The sequence below is a fragment of the Papio anubis genome, chromosome 5 (genome assembly GCF_008728515.1).
Source record: "Papio anubis isolate 15944 chromosome 5, Panubis1.0, whole genome shotgun sequence".
In the NCBI taxonomy this organism is placed as follows: domain Eukaryota; kingdom Metazoa; phylum Chordata; class Mammalia; order Primates; family Cercopithecidae; genus Papio; species Papio anubis.
In genome coordinates this window covers 103215175-103238666 of record NC_044980.1, presented here as the reverse complement: position 1 = coordinate 103238666, position 23492 = coordinate 103215175, and the positions used below count along the sequence as shown (strand labels likewise).

Sequence of the window (23492 nt, the reverse complement as noted above, 5' to 3'; positions counted from 1 at the left end):
CACTTTGGGAGGCCAAACTGGGTGGATCACCTGAGGTCAGGAGTTTGAGACCAGCCTGGTCAGCATGATAAAACCCCATCTCTACTAAAAATATAAAAAATTAGCTGGGCATGGTGGCACGCACCTGTAATCCAGCTACTAGGGAGGCTGAGGCAAGAGAATAACTTGAACCCAGGAGGCAGAGGTTGCATTGAGCCAAGATCGCACCACTGCACTCCAGCCTGCATAACATAGCAAGACTTTGTCTCAAAAACAACAACAAAAAAAACCACACACACACACACACACAAACAAAAGACAAGGGACAGCCCAGAAGCAGCAGAGACAGAAACAGTAGCATCAGGAAAGCAGCAGCAGCTCTGTATGAGGAGGTGTCAGCACAGCAGCAGTACTACTGTCTGCTAGTCCTGCAGCAGTGGGGCCAGTGTGGGTACAAGGGCCAAGCAACAGGGACAGTGCAGGTGGCGGCATTCCAACTAGCTTCCTCCTAGGAGTGATCTCAGCAGTAGTCCTCATCGCCTGCCTTACCTCAGCTTTTCATTTTCCAGGTCTTTCCTTCTATTCCAAGAACTATTCATTATCCTTCCAAAATGGTCTTTCTTCTTACATTAGAAAGGTTAGGGATTAAAACATAAATATAAAGGTCTGAGTAATACACATACTGATTGACTCTTCAACTACATTTTATATATTCTGTACTTTACAAATGAACAGCCAAGCTTTGTTCACAATGAAAATCACACAATGATGGAGAAACACGCCTATAGATAGATGTAGACATAATCAGATAAAAGAGGCAGATAAAAGCAGAGTATGCTAATTACCCTGATCTGACCACTATCATTATATATATCAAAATATCACCATAAATACACCATAAATTTGTACATCATAAATATATACAATTGTTATGTGTCAATTAAAATATTAAATTAAATTAAAAATATTTAAAAAAATTTTTAACAAAGCATAAAACAAGGTATAAAAGGGAAAAAAAAGTAGAGTTGTATCCCACTTTCAAATGGGAAGAAAAAGAACTGGAGTTGTGAATCCTCCCTCCAGGGTGGCAGAAATTCCAGATAACATATCTTAAAACCAGTGTAGCAGGGACAAAAGCACTGAATATTGTGATTAAAGTCTCCTTTTGGGAAGTTGGGTTTCAAGTTGACTAGTTTAATCTCTCCTGGGCTGAAAGAATGTAGGAAGAAAGGAGTGCACACATGTGGGAACAGCCAAGCAGGGTGACTGCTATGTGTTCCGAGGTCTTTAAGAACCCAGGTTCCTTTATGTTCCCTCTCTAACAAGTGAAGATTTTAGTAGGCATTTTATACGTGCTGTAAACATTAAATAATTTATTTCATATGGAAGAACAATAAGAGTGAGAGTGACATCTCCAAGACACCAAGCAATGACATGTATTTTGGCAGCACCTATTGATTCCACTCCTCAGTGTGTGAGCTAGCTGCAGGTGAGCAACTTTTTGTTTCCAAGACAAATAGAAAATTTGCATTTACACATGCAGGCTTTTAGACCACCGAGTTAAATACTTTAAGTACAAGAGGAAACGGTGGCCTTAGGGCCTTAGAGAAGTCTATAGACGTGGGTCAAACGTCACACTAGCTAAGATGTTAAACACTTTTTGAGGAAACTCTTTTCACCTCCACTGGTGAAAATGTACCCTAAATCCATTCTTTTTACCTTCTAAGCCTGGATTAGTGGTAACAAGTTAACCTGATGTCACTCTTGCATACTAAAATCAATTTACCACAAAGAAGTGAAAGTGATCTTTTAGAAAATGTATATCAGATTGTGTCACTTCCCTATTTATAATATTCAAATGTCTTTGCAATACTTGTGGAATAAAATCAAATTTCCTTATCAGGGTTTATAATGTGCAAGCCTGTCCAACCCCTACTTAACCTCCCATCTCAGCCCTCACCAGTCTTCCCTGTGCTAACTCTGCTCCCGCCGCACTGGGCTTCTCTCTGGTCCTTAATTATACTAAGGTTTCATAAGAAAGCCTTTGCACATGCTGTTCCCTCTGACTGGAACAGTCTTTCTCATATCCTTAAGTAGCTGATTTCTACTTATAAGTCAGTATTTAGTGGAAATATTTGTCCCCAGAGAAGCCTTCCCTGACCACCAGTGTAAAGTGTCCTCTATCACATGACTGCTTTACTGTCATCATAGCACCTATTACTGTCTGAAACTGATTTTTTCATCTGCTTGCTTGTTTGTTGCCTACCGCTCCCACTAGAATTAAGCTCTTTGAGGATATGGATCCTGTCTGTTTTAAATTGTTACTGCATCTCCAGTGTCTACAACGGTGCCTGGAATATAGGAGGTATTCACTAATTATGTATTTTATGCCTTAAATACGTGAGAAGCAGAAAATGAACCCATTACCTGAAACTCCCGAAACTCCTGAAAGTCCACTTGATGTAGAAGTTACTTGAAAGTTTACTTGATATAGAGATAGTATTTACGTATTGGCAGCCTCCTATTGTTCAGGAGAACTTATCAATGGTACTTTTTAAAGCATAATAAGGAAGACTCTTTTTTTTTTTTTTTTTGAAACAGAGTCTCACTCTCTCACCCAGGCTGGAGTGCAGTGGCGGGATCTTAGCTCACTGCAAGCTCCGCCTCCTGGGTTCACACAGTTCTCAGCCTCCTGAGTAGCTGGGACTACAGGCACCCACCACCAAGCCCGGCTAATTTTTCGTATTTTTAGTAGAGATGGGGAGGAAGACTTTATTCGGGACCATCATGATAGAAATAGGGACCACTACAATGGGGTCTTACAGTGGGGGAGACAGATAGGGCTCAACTCCAAATACAGGATGGGGAAAGTGGGAATTTACAGCCAAGGAGCAGTGTAGGGGTCAGTGGATGGAAAATTATGAAGAGGAAACTTCAAGGGTAAGGGAGATTCTGGCTAAACTGAGCTCACAGGATTCTTGCTGAAGACAGGCCAGGGTAATTGGTCATCATCTGAGGGACAGTAGAGGATGAGGACCTGATCAGATATCAGGGGAGATAACACATTGAGGATGGAGGAGGGGGAGTTCTTGCTAAACCACTAAACTAACTTAGCAGGGTTCTTGCTAAAACTGGATTTTTCAAGAAAGTACACAGATGGGGCTGGGGAAAGATTCAAAAGCCTGACGAAAGTTTGGCCAAGCAAAGAATCTTTGTCATCAAGGAGAAAATAATTCTCTGTATCTAATTTTTGTACTCCCTTGAATCCCTTTGCTCCTGAGCCCCAGTGGCAAACCACTAATGACACTCCTTAATAGATTATACAAAATTAAGTGTTTCAATGCACAGCATAGGGCCAATCTACTACTTTTCATCCAGTGCAAGTGTTGGCTTATCATCGTTAAATATCAGAGCTGAAAAAAGTATTAGGTATATAATCGACATGTAAAATTACAACCACAAAAAATAATGGCTAACACTGAGTATATTTTAAGTTTCAGTCACAGTGCTTTATATGTATCACCATATTTAATTCTCATAACAACTCCACAAGTTAGGTTCTAACATTATGCTCAATTTACAAATGAGAAAACCAATTAAGTAACTTGTCCCCAGCCACATAGATAGTGAGGACTGAAACATGGTTGGCTGACATATTCAGAGCCCTCAGTCTGCAAACTCACCCTTCCATGGACAACACATATCAGTATTCAATCTAGGCATTCATTTTCTGAACCGGTATGAGACGTCCCATCTTTTAACAGCACAGCACTTTAGGCACGGCTTGCTAACAGAGTGGCATTGGGACCCAGAGAAAACCTTAGCCATTCTAGTATTAGAGATCATCTACTACAACCTTCTTCTCAGTGTAGATATAAAAAATAAATGTCCAACTAAGATAAGTAATTTCTCTGTGGTCATGAAGCAGCAGGACAGGAGCCTAATGAGATGCTCTATTATTTACCAATCATCATAAATGGCTATCAGGCTGTTGTAAACAGCAGAGAGCAAGTGTTCAAGTGTTTTAATTTTGTGGTCATAAACAATCTCACTGATAGAGTTTGGATACTTGTCCTCACCCAAATCTCATGTTGAATTGTAATCCCCAATGCTGGAGGTAGGGCCTGGTGGGAGGTATTTGGATTATGGAGGCAGATCCATCATCGCTTGGCACTGCCTTTGTGATAGTGAGTTCCCTTGAGATCTGGCTATTTAAAAGTGTGTGGCACCTCTCCCCGCCACCCACCCTTGCTCCTGCTTTTACCATGTGATGTGCCTGTCCCCTTTTTGCCTTCCACCATGATTGTAAGCTTCCTGGGGCCTCCTCAGAAGCCTGGAAGATGTCAGCACCATGCTTCCTATAAAACCTGCAGAACCACGAGCCAATTAAACCTCTTTTTTTTTTTTTTTTTTTATAAAGTACTCAGTCTCACGTATTTCTTTATAGCAATGTAAGAACAACCTAATACACTCACCTAATGTGAAATGATAACTATGATATAGCTAGTAGGGTACATCTTTACACTAAGGATGCCTAGCATCTTCCTAGCCACTGTTTCTAAATAGAGCCTACCTCAGATATCTCCGTTTCAAATGACTTTTTCTTGTTTTGATTAGTGCTGGGGAAAATAGCACCACTGAGTAAGTGTACAAATATTTACTGAACACTACATGCCCAGCACCCTACTAGGTGGTAGATGAAAGCAGGTGAGATGAAAATTGGTCCCTGGTCTCCTGCAAGGCAAAGCAGGATGGTTTTCTCCTGCCAAGCAGAGAAGATAAATGCAGCAAACAGGAAGTGGAGATAATATCCTTCCAGGAACAGGTAATGGCTTTCAGACTCGTAGGCAGCTGTGCATAAGCTTTCCAGATGAATTGTTTAAAAACTACTTAGAGTGTATCTTCTTTCCCTCATTTGTTCCTTTATTTGCAATTCTCCTGTTACCTTTGGAAATCATTAAGAGAAAAGAGCAAATCAAAATGGGCAGGCTCTGTTTGAGCTCATACTGAGTCAGCAAGATGGGCATAAATGCACTTGGGGTGGAGCACAAGCAGGGCAGAGGGCACTGCTTGCTTTCTTCCCCTCACATCATCTAGTGCAGCCCACTATTGCCTGCCAAAGCCCTAGGATGTGACCCCTGATGGATTCTAGGAATCTTCTTTGCAACATTTGCTGATTCTACACTGGCAAAAGAGAATTGAATATCTGCTAAACCTCTAGAGAACTGCTAAGGCTCTTCTGCTAACCTGGTGCTTTATCTTCAAAAGTAACTGTAGGGGAAAATCTTGGCCTAATTTGCTGAAACCATAATAAATATTTATTGAATAAATGCATAGGTCAGTTGTGCCTTCCTAGGTATCACTATTAAACCAAGGAGCCAATATAGTGTGTCTATGTAGAAAGCTCTAAATCCTGAAAAGCTTTCTTACAAACAATCCTTTTTGTAGCAAGTGGCCACATAGCCTTAGAGGACCAGCTTAATGTAAGTTCCCACTACAATGATTTCCTTATTCCCTTATAACAGAAGGGAGTAAAATGAAGCCTGAAAAAAACTTACAACTATCTGACTCCAATGAAAGCAAGAGAAAACCCGACTGCCTTATTAAAAAAAAAAAAAAAAACAACTGAGTGGACTCATTATCCATATTTATAGCAAGTTGCCAAGTTTGACAAAATACCTTTTTGCCTTATCTCTGCCAAGGCATCTAACCCACAGCAGCATGAGTCACAAGGCAGGCAGGAGAACAAAGCTGATCATCAATCCTTTGTAATTTGGAAAAACAAAACTCCAAGTACAGAGTGCTTATGGTTCTTAAACTGGGAGCCTTCTGTTGGTTGCCATGACTACTCGGTGTCTTCTTGAGCCTGAGAGGTCCTCCTCATTCATTCAACAATCATTTCCTGAACACCTACTATGTACCAGGCACCGCATTAGATGACAATGATACAGAAGTGAATAAGGTATGGCATTTGCCCCTGAGGAGCTCAAAGTCTGGTAAAGAGGAGGCCCTCAAAACAAGTAACTATAATGCATTATGAAAAGTATAGTGAGAGAAATATGCTCTTTTAACACAAGATGCTTTGGGAATGTAGATTAAAAAGCTGCTAACTCTGCAGGCTGAGCATATCTGCTTCTGCATATGGTGAAAGGATTTAGAATCTTTCATAAGAAAAAAATTCTGCATCAAAATTGTTAATATAATTAATAGCAATAAAGGGTTATTAGAAGATTTTTTAAAAAAATTTGTACTTGTATCCAAGCACTGTGATAATAGCTGAATTCTCACGTTTTGCCAATGAGGAAATGGAGGCTCCAAATTTAATAAGCCTTTAATATAAAAATTGTCTTCGCTTTGAGTTTCTACAGGGGAACTCAAACCATTCAAACTTTGAAGACATACAAAGGAATTAGTTTCTGCCATCATCATGGTAAAGGACACCTGAGAAACAGAGGAGAAGAACAAAGTACAGGAGTTTACAGTTGCCAACTCAGAGTGCATAAAGAGTCTGAGGATGGGATCAAGGATTTCCATTAGCTCTAACTCAAGCCATTCCGTGGCTATTGAACAATTTCTGGCACTTACATCTATCCCAGCTACTTCTCCCAGATCCAGTCTCAAAAGAAGAAGAGAAAGCAGAAATGGAAGAAGAAGTGGGGGAAGTGCCCAGATTCTACCACCTATAATGATCTGACCTCTCAAGGAGCCAAGAGACAGCATCCCTGGTTCCTCTTCCCAGCAAAATCAGTCATTTCATTGGTGGTCAATTACAGAACTGGTTCTGTGGTACTTGGATCATAAGTACAGGAGTCAGATATGGTTGCTAAATAAGCAAAGGTATCTTGATTGGCTACACATTGCCTAAGGCACAATATGTCAGTCAGCTAAGGAAGGTATGTTTAAGGAACGGCTAGAAAAGAAAAACTGAGATTTCCTGTCATGTCATCCTCTCCAGACTTGTATTCTTTTGGAGGCATCTTCCACTATCACCTAGGTATTTTGCCCTTTTGATATTGTCATATCTTTTCCATGAGGATATGCATTCCATAGTCTAAATCTTCAATCATATGTTAAATAAATAATTTTTAAAATCCCATACAGATAGCATCAAACAAGGTGTTCCTAGGAGCAGTATTCAAGTGGTGGATTCAGAATAGCCCTTGCAGTTAGAAGCCTGTTCTGCCATTATCCAGTTCTGTGACCTTGACAGTTGCCTTAACTCCTCTCCTTCTTAATATTCTCAACTGTGAAATGTGGGATTTGGACTATACAAGTTTATAGGCCACCTGTACTTTGGTAATGTAAAAGAATTCCCTAAGCCTTAGTCCTAGATATTTAGGGGTAAGTTTTAAGATTCTATATTTTTTAAGGTCCCACAAGAGGTGGGATGTACAGTTATTTCGAAAAACTATGACATTCCTTCTAGCTCTGTCAAACAATGATTTGATGAGGTGAAGAGCCATGAAAAAGCACTTGGAAAAAAAAACCTCACATTTTTCAAAGTGTTAAGCAAAACTGTCTTTATTTAATAATAAATGAATACTTTCCTGATAAGTTGCAGGGGCAACAGCTAGATTTTTTCACTTTAAATTCACTTTAAATAAGATCTTAATAGCTAAAATATTATCATTTCAGTAACCACCAAAACAAAAGGCAAATCCAGCAATTGAGAACAAGGCAATTAAGTTTGGGCTTATGATGAAGATGGAGTTTCATAAAGTCACAGGCGTTCCCAACCAATGAAGCAGGTGCATTGATCAGCAAGCATAGTTAAGAAAGAAAACTAAATTCTTCGAAAATAATTTGGAAAGAAATTTGGAAACCATATCCAAACAATGCTCTTGGGCTGACATTTCAAAATGTATTTGCTCTTTATTCTAATCCCTTTGGTACTGTTATCAAAGTGAAGGCATGACATATGGAACCAAAAATATTCAGTGAGATGAAGGAGTAGTCAGATGCACACAGTTGGAAGAGTCCCAGAGATTACAATCTGGCTTACCTTATACATCCAATCTCAGTTCCCTAAAGGCTCATCAGAGCTGTCATTTTTGGAGAGTCTGTGTTAAAACTGCACTGGATAACTTTCTGCAATCCTCAAAGGAACTGTAAGGAAACAAATGCCCAGAGAGATTAGCTATTTTACACAAGGTCTCCTAGTTGATAACAGATGAAACCATGATTCAAACTCAGTTGTGTCACTTCCTGTTGCTTCTGAAATTGATGCCCTTCTGATCATTCTTCTAACACGCTTTCTGCCCTGTTGATGTGCAAGTACACAGGGAAATGTTAGCATTCTTAGTATTTTCTAGTGTGTTTCTGTAGTATACAATTGTATTACTCCATTCTCATGCTGCTATGAAGAAATACCCAAGAATGGGTAATTTATAAAGAAAAGAGGTTTAATTGACTCACAGTTCTGCATGGCTGGGAAGCCCTCAGGAAACTTACAATCATGGCAGAAGGTGAAGGGGAAGAAAGGCACCTTCTTTACAGGGCAACAGGAAGGAGAAGTCCTGAGCAAAGGGGGAGAAGACCCTTATAAAACCATCAGATCTCATGAGAACTCACTATCATGAGAACAGCATCGGGTAACTGCCTCCATGATTCAATTACCTCCCACTGGGTCCGTCTTATGACACATGAGGATTATGGGAACTAGAAACTACAAGATGAGATTTGGGTGGGGACATAGCCAAACCATATCATTCCATCCCTGGCCTATCCCAAATCTCATGTTCTCATATTTCAATACATAATCATGCCTTTCCAACCATCCCCCAAAGTCTTATTTTGTTCTACCATTAACCCAAGTAAAAAGTCTTATTTGAAACAAGGCAAGTCTCTTCCTCCTATGAGCCTGTAAAATCCAAAGCAAGTTAGTTACTTCCAAGGTACAATGAGGGTACAGGCATTGGGTAAATATACCTGTTCCAAATGGAAGAAATTGGCCAAAACAAAGGGGCTGCAGATCCCACACAAGTCTAAGTCTGAAATTCAGCAGGGCAGTCAAATCTTAAAGCTCCAAAATTATCTCCTTTGACTCCATGTCTCACATCAAGGTCATGCTGATGCAAGAGGTGGGCTTCCACAGCTTTTGGCAGTTCCACCTCTGTGGTTTTGTAGGGTACGGCCCCCTCCTGACTGCTTTCATGGATTGGCATAGTGTATCTGCCACTTTTCCAGGCATACAGTGCAAGCTATCATTCTGGAGTCTGGAGGACAGTGGCCCTCTTCTCTCAGATCCACTAGGCAGTAACTCAGTGGGGATTCTGTGTGGGGGCTGCCATCCCACATTTCCCTTCTGCACTGCCCTAGTAGAGGTTCTCCATGAGGACCCCACCCCTGTAGCAAACTTCTGCCTGAAGATCTAGGCATTTCCATACAACCTCTGAAATCTAAGTGAAGGAGGTTCCCAAGCCTCAATTCTTGACTTCTGTGCACCCTCAGGCTCAACACCATGTTCCAAGGCTTGGGGCTTGCATCCTCTGAGGCCACAGCCCATGCTATACCTTGGCCCCTTTTAGTCATGACTGGAGTGGCTAGGACACAAGGCACCAAGTCCCTAGGCTACACAGAGCAGTGGGGCCCTGGGCCCAGCCCACGAAACCATCCTTACCTCCTAGGCCTCCTGGCCTGTGATGGGAGGGCTTGCCACTAAGGTCTGTGACATGTCCTGGAGACATTTTCCCCACTGTCTTGGCAATTAACATTTGGCTCCTCATTACTTATGCAAATTTCTGCAGCCAGCTTGGATTTCTCCCCAGAAAATAGGATTTCCTTTTTTATCACATGGTCAGGCCACAAATTTTCCAAATTTCTATGCTCTGCCACCTCTTGAACTCTTTGCTGCTTAGAAATTTCTTCTGACCAATAACCTAAATCATCTTTCTCAAGTTCAAAGTTCCACAGATCTCTAGGGCAGGGGCAAAATGCCACCAGTCTTGCTGCTAAAGCATAGCAAGGGTGACCTTTGCTCCAGTTCCCATGAGTTCCTCACCTCCATCTAAGACCACCTCAGCCTGGGCTTCATTGTCCATATCACTATGAGTATGTTGGTCAAAACCATTTAACAAGTCTGTAGGAACTTCCACACTTTCCCACATCTCTGTCTTCTTCTGAGCCCTTCAAACTGTTCCAACCTCAGCCTCTACCCAGTTTCAAAGTTGCTTCCATGTTTCCAGGTACTTTTATAACAGCACCCCTCTCTCTGTGGTACCAATGTACTGTATTAGTCTGTTCTCATGCTGCTATGAAAAAATACCCAAGACTGGGTAATTTACCAAAAAAAAGAGATTTAACTAACCCACAGTTTCACATGGCTGGGAAAGCCTCAGGAAACTTACAATCATGGCAGAAGGTGAAGGGGAAGAAATCCATCTTCTTCACAGGGTGATAGGAAGAAAAAGTGCCAAGCAAGGGGGAGAAATCCCTTATAAAACCATCAGATCTCATGAGCACTCACTCGCTATCACAAGAATAGCATGGGGTAACCTCCCCCATGATTCATTTACCTCCTACGGAGTCCCTCCCAGGACACGTGGGGATTATGGGAACTATAATTCAAGATGAGATTTGGGTGGAGACACAACCAAATTATATAACAGATGGAATTTCTATGAAGCAATTTAACACCAATAAGGGACTGTTATTGAAGGGATGTTTTTCCTGTTATTTTATTATCCTTTTTAAAATTATTGTTGTGGTTACTTGTTTTCTCTGATATCTAATACAACGCCCATTGTATCTGATTGCTTCTTCCTTATGAGACACTCACCAATGCTGGAAAATCAGTTAAGAATGTAATATTTTGTTAAAACTGTATCTTCTCTGCATAATTTCAGTCTGTTTATAATGTATTGTTCTTATATAGTTGACCAATCAAAGTTATCTGCAATAAGCTATTTCTGTATGAGATGATCTTTGTATTCTGAAACCACAAGTAACTTTTAATGAATTATTTTGCATCTAGATGTAAGCCTATCATATACTGATGGATGGCATAGGCTGGGGCATACAATGGCTTAAAACAGAAAGATGTTTTGAGAAGATAGACTGAACAGATGACTTTTGTCTTTATGTCAGCAGCTTCTTTTCTAGGAAGGAAAACAGACCATGTAGAATGGATCATTGATTCCACACAATATGAATCAAAAGCAGAAAAATGCAGTGATTTAACATGGTATCAACCAATCAAGAATGAATATAGAATCAACCATTGAAACTTGGGCCTGACTGCCAGAGCATCTGAGCTGACTGTACATTTCTTTACCCCAGCAGATGGATCCTGGCTCTGCTGGAGCCATCCCCCAAGTGCCCTCTCCTGCATTTCTATTCTCCACTCCTCACCTCATTCATCCCATTCTCAGAAGAGAGCAGCCTAGGTGGTTAACATTAGAACCAGAGGGTCCTACACAGGAGGATCTAAAGCTGGTTGCAGATATATTGAAGGCAGGTGGCTTCTTATCCCAGGGAATGCAATATCTCCAGGGATGATGCCTGCTGCCTTGCACGAGGACCTCACTCAGCGTGCCTGGAACCTCTTCTAAGAGCAGGAGTGGAAGGCGGAAACTCCCAAGGGAGCTCAGCTTTGCTTGCCTCAGAAACCTAAGCCTTTCCCAGAAAGTGCAGCTCTGCCACCACCTGTGACTCTTGGAGTCACTAGTGGAAGCAGAAGCAGACTGTCTTTTCCTGGGTAAAGCTGTGAGAGATGCAGCCTAGAGAAGCCCACACCCTCCGGTCTCTGATGCCAGCTCCTTTTGTTTCCATGAAGCTACTTAATGAGATTCTTCATGCATAAAATTAATTTTTGCCCTCTTCTATCAGCTTTTACCACTAAAGGATTTACGTACAGTTCTGTCAGATTTTATTTATACGTGCAATAAAGGGGACCCAGATCATAATGAAGGCTTTTATGGGCAATGATGGGAGATACAAAGGGAAGCTGAGAGCGGGCAGTCATCCAGGCTCCCTTTGGATGCCAAGATACATTATGCAGGAGATACCCCCTGCAGAAACGCACTAGGCCCTCCCTAATCAGGGCTGTACCTCAAGTCAGATCCTAATTTGTTGCTGGGGGAGAGGGGGAGGAACAGGGCTATTAATGAACAGCGCAAATAATTAGGCTTTATGGGAATTTGGTTGTTTTCTTACATACTAGATTTGCTCTCAATCCTTTCTCAAACGTATCCTGCTCAACTGCCCCGCAGCCAGCGGCTTACTGCATTGATTGCCCACTGGGAAGCTTTCTTGAGCTGGAATGGGAGCAGGGCTGGACAATATGCTTGTTTGTAATAACAGCTCTTGTTCACTGAGAATCCCCTAAGGCCAGGCTCTGAGCCAGGCACTGTGCTGACATGATTTCATTGAATCTTCAAAACAGCTGGTAGCATAGCTATTGTCAGTCCCACTTTAAAGATAAGGAAACTAAGGATCAGAGAGGTTTCATAGCTGCTTGAGGTCACATACCAGTCCTTGCAGAATTAAGCACCTCACTTCTTTATGTAAAGGGAAATTTGTTCCCTTCTCTCCACAAAATTCTAAGTCATCAGCTGTTCTCTAGACTAGAAAGGACAGTAGTGTGGTATTTAGAACAAACATCAGACTGGGTACAGGACTTGGCTCCTATTCCTCCTCCCATTTTTATTGCTGCATGCTGTGTGACCTTGAGCTAATCACTTCACCTCTCTGACTCACGTTCTTCTGTCGAAAAATGAGAGTATGAACTCAAGGAGTCTGTTCAGTTCTGGCATTTTTATTCTGGAACACTCTCTTCACATAGTTAACACAAGAGTGTGTGTAAAGTGCATATGTTAGCCCACAGACAGAAACTGCACTCATTTTTCAGAGCTAAAATACTTGGAGCTATGCCACTGCACAGAGAACACTGGGACGGTCTTCGGATTCCCAAAGCTGTAACTGACTGCCAAGCTGCGGGGGAACATCAGAGACATTTTTCTTGCTCACCGTCCTCTTGCCAACAGGAGAGATTAAGAATCACAAAGACAACCAAAATGAAAGTTGCATGAGATGGCTGAGGGCTGACAACTGAAGATGAAGGGCTCAGTGGTACAGGTTAGTCTTTTCCACGATGGGCACTTTTCTGTGGAGTTCCAGATACTATATGGGGATTTCGTTTTCAGGAATACTACACTCTATTGGCATCTTACATTTTCAACAAGAAAAAATTTCACGGGTCATTTGAGTCACAGGAAGGAACTTTTAAGACACAGTATGATGTTTGTCCCCTACCATGGGTTCTATGTCTTTTTTATGCTGCAAGAGAATGACCACAGCCTCAATCACTTGCCATTCAACAAATACTTAGATCCTACTGTGCTCTAAGCTGCATGCTAGGTTTCCAGGATGAAAAGAAAATAAAGTGTTGAAAAGTTCTGAAAGTGTTCAAAGTCTGGTGGCAAAAATAAATAATTTCATACAATGCAAGATGAGGACTATGGCAAAGACGGCGTTGTGGGTGTTTGGAGGATGGTCACCTTGCGGAATAGGAGTAGACCATGGATACAGGCATTCACCTGAGTTAAGGCAGGAAGGCATGATTAATTCCAAGAAGAGTAGGTGTTTGGGCTGATTCTTGCAAGATGAGTGGAAATTAGCCAGACAAGTGAGTTAGAGGACAGTGTTCCAACAGAAAGGTAGATCACTCTACTCTGATCGTGCCATGGCTATGAGGTAAAATGTTGCTTAAACAGAGGATCAGGACCCTCTTCCCTCAGAGGGGTTTTCAGACATTACAGTATGGAATGTTTAGGTCCCTAGTATATGTAGCTCTCCCCTTTCTTTCTTTCTTTCTTTCTTTCTTTCTTTCTTTCTTTCTTTCTTTCTTTCTTTCTTTCTGAGATGGAGTTTCACTCTATGGTGCGATCTCAGCTCACTGCAACATCCTCCTCTCGGGTTCAAGAGATTCTCCTGCCTCAGCCTCCTGAGTAGCTCCTGACCTTGTGATCTGCCCACCTTGGCCTCCCAAAGTGCTAGGATTACAAGTGTGAGCCACCACGCCTTTCTAAATGCAGCTCTTCTCTCTTTCCTTCTGGGAAACATAATTATGAAATATCTTCCTAATGTCTGTGAAAACTCTTCAATGGGAAAAGAACCAGACATGTTATATATCTTTTTTTTTTGAGACGGAGTTTCACTCTTGTTGCCCAGGCTGGAGTGCAGTGGCGAGATCTCGGCTTCTTGCCACCTTGCCTTCCGGTTTCAAACTGTTCTCCTGCCTCAGCCTCCCAAGTAGCTGGGATTACAGGCGCCTGCCCCTACGCCCATTATATATCTTGCTAAAAGATGGAGAGGAAAAAAGAATGAGAGGAACCAAAGAAACTGGAATCCAGTGAAGCCCCAGCCTCCCACCCCCTCCCCAGTGCTCCATGGAGTGAGGTTCCAGCCAAGGACTGATTCTCAAAAGAAAGACTCAGGAGAAAGCAGAGAAGAAACTTAACAAGGTAGTAACCTTCCCCTAAGCAACTCTTAGCCGAGACATTAAATCAGCAGCAGAAAAAGAAAGGTGAAGAAGTGTAGAAAAAGGCATCTTTGCTCTCTTTAATTGTTAAGAAAGAAATAAAAAGATAGAAAATAGGTTGCCATGAACTAACAACTAGACCTGAGTACAACCAAGAATGAGATGTGGAGATGTGTTCTCTATGTATCATGGCAATGGGAAGAAGATGCTAAGCATGACTTAGAGCATCACACTGCCCATCCTGTGCCAGATGAGAGATGCCACTTAAGGTGAGGGAGATGGGAAAAAAAGTGCATACCTTTCCTTTTTAAGTTCTTGCTCAGCCACAAAATGTGAACTTGGCAGATAGGGTAAGGGACAGAGGTGCTGTAAGTGTCCAGATGAATAATCAAGGCCATAACACTAGAAGAAGTCTTTCATAGCACCATCGAAAAATAGCATCTTCATTTTCCCCTCCATGAACTATCCTATTTCAACAGTAGAAACAGCAGTAAGGAGATGAGGTGAGAGTTATGCAAAAGAGACACACTTGATAGAAATAAGAATAACAAAACATTGAGCAATTTCTTGTGACTTACATGCAGAGAAAAAATGTTTTCATGGAAAAAAGCCAGATGAGGGCCTCCTGGGAAGTATTGTGAGCTTTTCGTTTGCACTCTCATTATTACTTTAATAGTTTTTCCTGATTACTGAAATGATGGAAGTCTTTTGTATAATATTTAGAAAGTACATACAAGCACAGAAAAGAAAATAAAAAAGAGCATTTCTACCTTAAAGAATTTTAACTCTTGCAGATCAAATACTTTAAAGGGAAAAAGAGAAGAAGAGATGGCAAAAGCTATGAGTACTTTGATTTCTAAATTAGGTGGCAAATAATTGAATCACATAAGCATCATCTCTACAAATGAATACATATTAAATTACATAAATTCTTTTCAGAGACTTCATCACCAAAAGTAAAAATAATTGAGACAGGGCATTTTGGCATGGTAGTCATTTACATCAAAATGTCAACTTAGTACCATGGAATATTATACTCAGCAGAGCTCCCTGCTCCATCCCATCCATGATCCTCATTCGCTCCTTATTTCATCCATTATTTTTTCCCTTTTGGCCAGTCCTATGCTGATGAAAGTGACACCAGTGACTTGTCGAGGCACAGAATAGGGCAAATGTCAAGGAGAGAATGAAATTAAAAGCCAAAAGTGATTTTTAGAACAGATCAAAATGTTTTATTAAGCTTTTCCTCTGCAACCCCCTTTTACTTGTAGCTATGAGGCCTGGACTGGGCAAGTACGTCTCTCTATTGGGTGTCAATAGGCCAGGTTCTTTGTTGTTGACATCTGCCCTCACCTCTTACACTCAAGCTGCGGATACTGCAGTCCTTGGCTAAAGTGGGCTTTTTCCCTCCCCCGATTAATGGTTCTCACCTGGGAGCACAGATTTTGCACTTATGCCTGCCTGTGGTGCAGGCAGCCCCTCACCCTGCCCACTCATAGGTTAGCAACTGGAACAGGTTAAGCCCAGGCTGGGCCCTGCATTGCCCATGGAAAGCACAGGGAGAAATATTGCCACTGCTCCCATTATCCCCCACTGGCTGTCCCAAGGCCTAACCAGCTCAACCTCCATCTGCTTCCATGTTCTCAGAGGGTTTTCTGGTATCAGTGTTATTATTGTCCCATGAATGACTGAGAAACCATAGTGATTTTGGAATTCCTAAAGAGAGGTGAGTACAGTTGTTCTTAGGAAAGAGCCCTGCTTTCAATCACCCTACCATCCAAAGAATATTGTCTGTAGTAAGGTGTCACTGGTAGGAAGCTTGTAAGGGAAACCCCAAAATGAATGTATCATAGAAAGATTACCAAGAAGTTCACGGGGTTCTCTTTTCAGAGGGCACCGTTTTTTTTTTTTTTTTAACAAATTACTAGGTAAATGCATCAGCCTATGGCATAGGGATATCAGAGCAATATTTTTTCCATTTCTAGACAAAGTAGGAGGAAGAAAATTAATTGCTTATCTATTCAATATTGACAAAGGGATCTGGCTAAAAGATACATAAATTCTCAAGATGCTTTTGTGATACTATAACAGAATATCACGAACTGGGTAATTTATAAAGAAAAACATTCATTTCTCAAAGTTATGCAGGCTGAAAAACTCAATATCTAAGTCCTAGCATCTTGTACGGGCCTTCTTGACGCATCATAACATGGCAGAATGGCAAAGAGGATTAGAGAGAGCAAGAGGGGGCTGAACTTGTTTTTTGGTTTGTTTGTTTTTGTTTTTTGTTGTTGTTGTTGTTTGTTTGTTTTGTTTTGTTTTGAGATAGAGTCTCTCTCTGTCACCCTGGCTAAAGTGCAGTAGCGCAATCTTGGCTAACTGTAACCTTTGCCTCCTGGGTTCAAACAATTCTCCTGCCTCAGCTTCCCAAATAGCTGGGATTACAGGCCCACCATCATGCCTGCCTAATTTTTGTATTTTTAGTAGAGATGTTGGCACGGCTGGTCTCAAACTCCTGACATCCAGCGATCTGCCTGCCTCTGCCTCCCAAAGTGCTGGGATGACAGGTGTGAGCCACTGTGCCCAGATTCTAAGTGATTTTTTTTGGTACTTTTACTCATTTAATCCCCATAACAAACCTAGGAGGCATGTAATATTATTATCACCATTTTAGAGATGAGGAAATTGAGGCAGATAAAGGTTAATTTGCCCCCATCCCGCAGGTAAAACAGGAGGAGGAAACCTGGAATGTCTGCTCATAGAACCCATGTCCTTGTTAGTAGGCAGCTGAAATAAGCTCTTTCTGCACATTAGGAAGGATCATTAATTCCCAGGTTAATATCCATGTTGTATCTCAAGGACTGGACCCACTTCTCAATCACGAGATTTAACTCCCAAAGCCGTGGTGGGGGAGCATCCAGGCCTGCATGTGGAGACAAGAAGACATGATTCTATGCTTGATGCTGGGAATAGATGTGACCAAAAATGGCTCTGACTCAGAACTCTGCTTGTCAAGAAATGAGTCTGAACTGATTGGTCAGCCAACAGATAATATGCTGAAGGAGAAAGCAAGTTTATTTGGGAAGAAGCTTTCTTCCAAGACATTGCTGGGGATTTGCAATCAGCAGAGTGATTTCAAAAAATGAGCCAGCCCATATAGTCATGCTTTATTTGAGCATCCAACCCAAATAGGGTGTTATCTTGCTCACTTCTTTGAAATCACCAACAATTCTTAAGGAATTAAATAATTTTCCAAAAGTTTTTGTCTGTGGTGCTGAGTTTTCTAATTCAGAGCCCAACTCAAAATTTTCCAAGAAAATCCAGATAATGAATGGTTGAGTATTTGGGCTGATAGACAGTATTTTCTATAAGAAAGCTAATTTTCTTGTTTTTTCCATATATTGGGGGCAGTCTTCTGCTATTACTTTCTGCTTTATAGAAAACATCCCACTGCAGCTGCAGTCTTGATTTTTTTTTCTCTCATTTTTTATTTTGGAACCCTAAGAGATCATCAGTCTACCTGTTTTGTTTTCAGTAAGATGCAAATAGTATATATATTTAAAATAACATAGTAAATAATGTATTGCTTATACAGTAAATTATTTATTTACTCCAGGCATACATAGTTAGAATTTGAATATAAATATTTTATAGTCTGTGCCACTGCTAATGAAAAAAAATTAAATCAGCCTGATGGCAGCTCTGGATTATACTGTACCTGCATGCCACATCATCAGCAACCTGCAAACAATCACACACCAGCACACACTTCCACAGTTATTTGCAGGATTTTCTAAAACATTCAGTCTTTGAAATCTTTTTCAGTCTCCTTTCCTCTATATACTGCCTTCCAGCTCTCACTCTTTCCTCTTAACCTGCCTTTCTGTAGTCTAGTAGGTGTCTGATTAGTCCTTTGTCAATCAACATGTATTTATTGAGCACTGATTACATATAATGCTTGCTAGGAACTGTGAATGAATATTGGAGGAATATTGACTGTCGGCCTTTCTAGAAGAGTTTGTACTTGGCTAAGTTACATATATTAGTATACTCCACAAACCCCCCAAAATAAATAAATAAATAATGAAGATTTTAATAATCAGAACACCAACAATTGTTACAAATATTTTTGAAAAGTGATGGCATTTGAACAAACTACATGGCTACCATTTGGCTACTGTGAGATTTTGTAAAACCTAAATTAAAATATATATGGGAAAGAATCTGTGTGACCTTTGGCTCTTCTTCTGACCTTTGAAACTGCTCCAGTAACTTTAGTGAACTCACCATCCAACAGCAACTGACATTATCATGCTCAAAAAGTAGATTAGAGAAATATGTAATGATTGAAGAACCAGGAATAGAATATCTTCATATAAAATGTTTTTAGTATTTAGACTGCAAAGCACAGGGCAGAAGCAGAAAAAAATTGAAATCACATAAAACCACAAAAATTAGGGATAAATCAAATATAAGCTTATGTTCCAAATGTTCGTTATATTTGAACAGCTTTTTGAGGGCTTTTTTTTTTTTTTTTTTTTTTTATTTGAAGGCTTTGGGTTTTTTTTGAAACATGGATAAGGTAAATGTCTTTTCTTATAAAATCCATAGACATAATTTCCTTAGCAGCTTCTACATTCCAGGTCTTACGCATTTGTTGCTTAATATAATATTCACAATACCCTTGCAAGGTAACTACTACTAGTATCATTTTAAAGTTGAGAAAGTTGAGACTCAGAGCTTTATAATTACCCCAAAGGGTAGAAAGCCCTTAAGTGACAAACTCCAAGTAGCTCAAAATCCTGAACTATTTTCATTCTTGTACATTGCCTCTCAGATGTAGTGTGACATCACTTAATAGGAGGTAAACATTAAGATATCAATACTACCATCCCCCTCCACAAAACAAAGAAGTATATTCAGGAGAAATTAAGAAGTGAAACAGCTTTTTGGCAGTTGTTCCTTTGAAAGCCACCATGACTAATAGTGTTTGTACCCAAGTTTAAAAACTATGTTTTCTAACAAATATGTCTTCATCACTATTTTCAAAAGAGTTTTGTGACCAGTATGAAAGACAGACATTTTACCCAAATAATTTCCAACAGTAAATGAGACCATAAGTGATAAGAAAGACCAGTAGGGAGGTGAAGGCCCAGTGACAAAGGAATTGGTGACCAAGGGTCCGAGTCCAAATCGCATAATTTACAGGAATGAGAGACAAGAGAGATACTTGTTGTTTTTGCTGGTGGTTTTCCAAAGAGCTGAATTTGGCTTTATTGATCTTTCCAATTGCATGGCTTTTTTAACTTTACCGACTTCTATTTTTATGCATATTATTTTCTTACTTCTCTGTGTGAGTTTATTTTGCTGTCCTTTTTCTAACCAAGCATTTGGAAGTTGTTGAGCCTTATTCTATAGTCCAGTACATGGTTAATTCTTATAAAAGTTTCACCCGTTGTTGAGAACAGTAAGGCCTCTGTCATTGTTGGTTGGGATGTCCCTGTATGTATGTTATCTTGAGGTTACTAGTTGTCCTGTTAAAACTTCTATATTCTTAGAATAGATTTATTTTTTCTGCTTGATCTATCAGTCAGGGTGAGAGATATGTTAAACATCTCTAAATTAAATTATGGACTTGTCTAATTCTTCTTGTAGTTCTGACACTTTGGGGTTTAAAAAGTATGAAGGTGCATTAAGAAGTGCATAAAAATTTTAGACTGTTATATGTTCTCAGTTAATTAAACCTTTTATCATTAGGAAGTGTCACTCTATCTCTACTAATGCCTTTTTTTATTGCAGTCTATGTGGTTCGAAATTAGTATGACTACCCAAACTATCCTTTATTCATATTTTTATATTATACCCAGCTATTTTAGATGTTTTCAGTGGGAAACATATTCCAGTTATTTATCCCACAGTGTTGCAAGTTCAGAACGCTGTGATTTTATTTATTTTTACTATAATGTGTTTTTTAGTAGTTTTTATTAATGTTTTTCTGATAGTGTTTTCTTGCTACCAAACAGTAGAAACATCTTAAACTACCTTCTTATATTTAGAATAATACCTTCAAAATTTCTAAGTCATAAATCATTCATGCCAAAATAAAAATAAAATTTTGAGCCAATAAAGAGATCCAGCCAAAAAAGGAATCAAAGAAGTGAGCTGAATTCCCCAGAGAAGAGTATTTGCTGTCTACAGTCACTCTTTTTGCTTTCCTATTCTGGCACCATAAGGACAGACCCTTGCCAAATAGGTCTCCATTCCACCAAGAATTAGGACTCAGCCTGGCACTACCAGGACTTTGCAGCAAAGAGAGCTTGAATCCTCATATCCCATCTCCCTTTCATTTAATGTAATGACATCCCTTAGGCATTCCATATTTACTTTGTTTCCTACATGAGATGGTAAACAACAGCAGCCTCACTAGGATACTGAAGAAACCGAAAAAGATTACAAGGTTTCTGGAAATAATAAATAAGGGGGCCGGGTACGGTGGCTCTTGCCTGTAATCCCAGAACTTTGGGAGGCTGAGATGGGTGGACTACTTGAGGTCAGGAGTTTGAGACCAGCCTGGCCAGTATAGTGAAAACCCATCTCTATGAAAATACAAAAAATAAAAATAAAAATTAGCCAGGCGTGGTGGTGCACACTTGTAATCCCAGCTACTTGGGAGGTTGAGGCCAGAGGATCACTTGAACCCAGGAGGCAGAGGTTGCAGTGAGCCGAGATGACAGATCAAGACTCCGTAGCATGCCTTCAAGTCACATTTTAACTTAATGTTTACCAGATATGCAAGGATGTACACACACACACACACACACACACAAATATATATATATATATATTTATTTATTTATCGAATTACATGCCCTCACATAGACACTTGTGTGTGGGCATGCAGGCCCACACATACAGGTGTATCCATGCATACCACCAAACTATAGCAAACATCGTAAATGTAAATTCCAAATTGGAGGGTGATACAATTGCTTGTTATCATTGACTCATTAAGAATTAAAAAGTAAAATGCCATCGAGCTCTGCATTGAATTATAATGGGCTTTGAATAGGACCAGTTTTCCTTGCAACTAATCTAATCTACATTTTACTGGGTAGTAAGAGTCTGCTTGTAACTATGTTAATTAAATTAATTTAAATACTGTTACCTATTTCATCTAGAAAGAATTAACCTGATCTGAAAGGAAAGTAACTGCCTGCTACCTTCTATAGGCCCAGATGAAAGAAAATAGATTTTAGGCTCACCATTTACAAGGGAATAATCCTCACCCGCTTCAAGTTTAGGATAGCTTATTTCCAAACCAAGGAATTCTTCAAGTAGTCTCCTCTTTTTTTTTTTTTTTCTTTTGAGATGGAGTCTCACCCTGTTGCCAGGCTGGAGTGCAGTGGCATGATCTTGGGCCACTACAACCTCCACTTCCCGGCTCAAGCAATTCTCCTACTTCAGTCTCCCGAGTATCTCGGATTAAATGCACCAGCTGCCATGCCCAGCTAATTTTTGTAGTTTTAGTAGAGACAGGGTTTCACCATGTTGGCCAGGATGGTCTCCATCTCCTGACCTCGTGATCCGCCCGCCTCGGCCTCCCAAAGTGCTGGGATTACAGGCATGAGCCACTGCGCCCAGCCAGCAGTCTCTTAATAGATGGGCCCTGTGTATCCGGATTGCAGACAATTATCCCAGTGGGTAGAGACTGAAAACTTATCCACAGAGAAAAAAGGAAAAGGAGGTTGCCACCCTGGAGAAGTTCTGATTATGAAAATGATCTAGATTAAAGCAAATTCTGAATGAAAATTCTTAGGTTTCGACAATGAAATAGACTTCTGAATAAACCACTTACTAGTGAACTTGAACCTGGAACGTTCCCAGGTACAAATGTTCATCAAACTTAAAGCAAGTTATATACTTAAAATGAAATATTCCAAGTTAGAGTTATGTAGAGTTGAAAATTTATTTCCTCATTAAAATAAAGTTATAGGAGTATATTCCTGAACAAGCTTTTACCACCAGCTTTATGAAAATTACCATTAACATTATATTTTACAAACTCTAAATAGTACACCTGAAGATGAAGATTTCTAATGTGCATGTAAATCAAAATTGTAGAAAAACTCAGTAGCTATTTACATTAAATTTAATTTAACAGAATATAGTGTACCATGAAAAGTTCTCATCTTCATTCTTCACAGTTTTTGTTTTATTTTTACTGCCTCCACTCAGAAACCATTAGAGTCCTTAATACAGATCGATGATGGAATCCATAGTGGAAGTTTTTGTAGTCAACTTAAGAAGATAGATGGCCACATTGAGTTATTTCAAAAACTGTTTTAGGATTGCCTGTTCTTTATTCTGGCTTATTTTTCTCATTGTACATTTACATATAGCAAGCATAAAGATCGGAGATAAAGTTATTGGTAATTTTGCTTCTTTGGAAACAAAATCTTTATGCTTTTTTCAGTTGCCATTTCATCCTCATTAACAGTGGTGATTTCTACCTTAATGAATGATAATATATATCTGTCTTTAAATATATGACCCAGACTATAGTTTCACAAAATTGTTTTTTTGAAGAAAGATTACAGTCAGAGGATTCCACTCATGCAGACAAATCAAGTCTGTCTGTTCTTTACAATTGTACTCTGGGTTTTATAATAAGTGGCTGCAAATTCACAAGAGCTCTATTGTATTTTTTAGTCATTTTAATAGGATATATTACTATGAAGAAATGATATCTTCTCATTAAAATACATGAAAGATATATAGATAAATTATATATTTTATTATTTAAAACAGTAGTTCTTTAGAAGACATGACATCATGTAACCAAAAACATTGTCCTAAAAGGTGGGAGACCTTCGTTTGATTTCCAAGCCTTAGTCATATAAAATTATGACCATAAATCTTAATATTTCCTATCCCTAGCTTTCTTATCTTTGAAGTGAGGAATGGAATTGGATATTCTATAAGGTCCTCTCCAGTTCTATAATACTGTGATTCTGTCCCACTTATTTAAATAATG

At 39.8% G+C, this 23492-nt stretch overlaps 1 long non-coding RNA gene across 1 annotated transcript in view; it reads right to left on the bottom strand.

Moving 5' to 3' along the window:
• The window catches only part of LOC108586370, a 264725-nt gene that overhangs the window by 75971 nt on the left and 165262 nt on the right, over window positions 1–23492 (bottom strand). Inside the window, exon 3 of the long non-coding RNA XR_002522683.2 lies at window positions 7982–8085. This is a non-coding gene — a long non-coding RNA (uncharacterized LOC108586370). The remainder of the gene's footprint in view (window positions 1–7981; window positions 8086–23492) is intronic.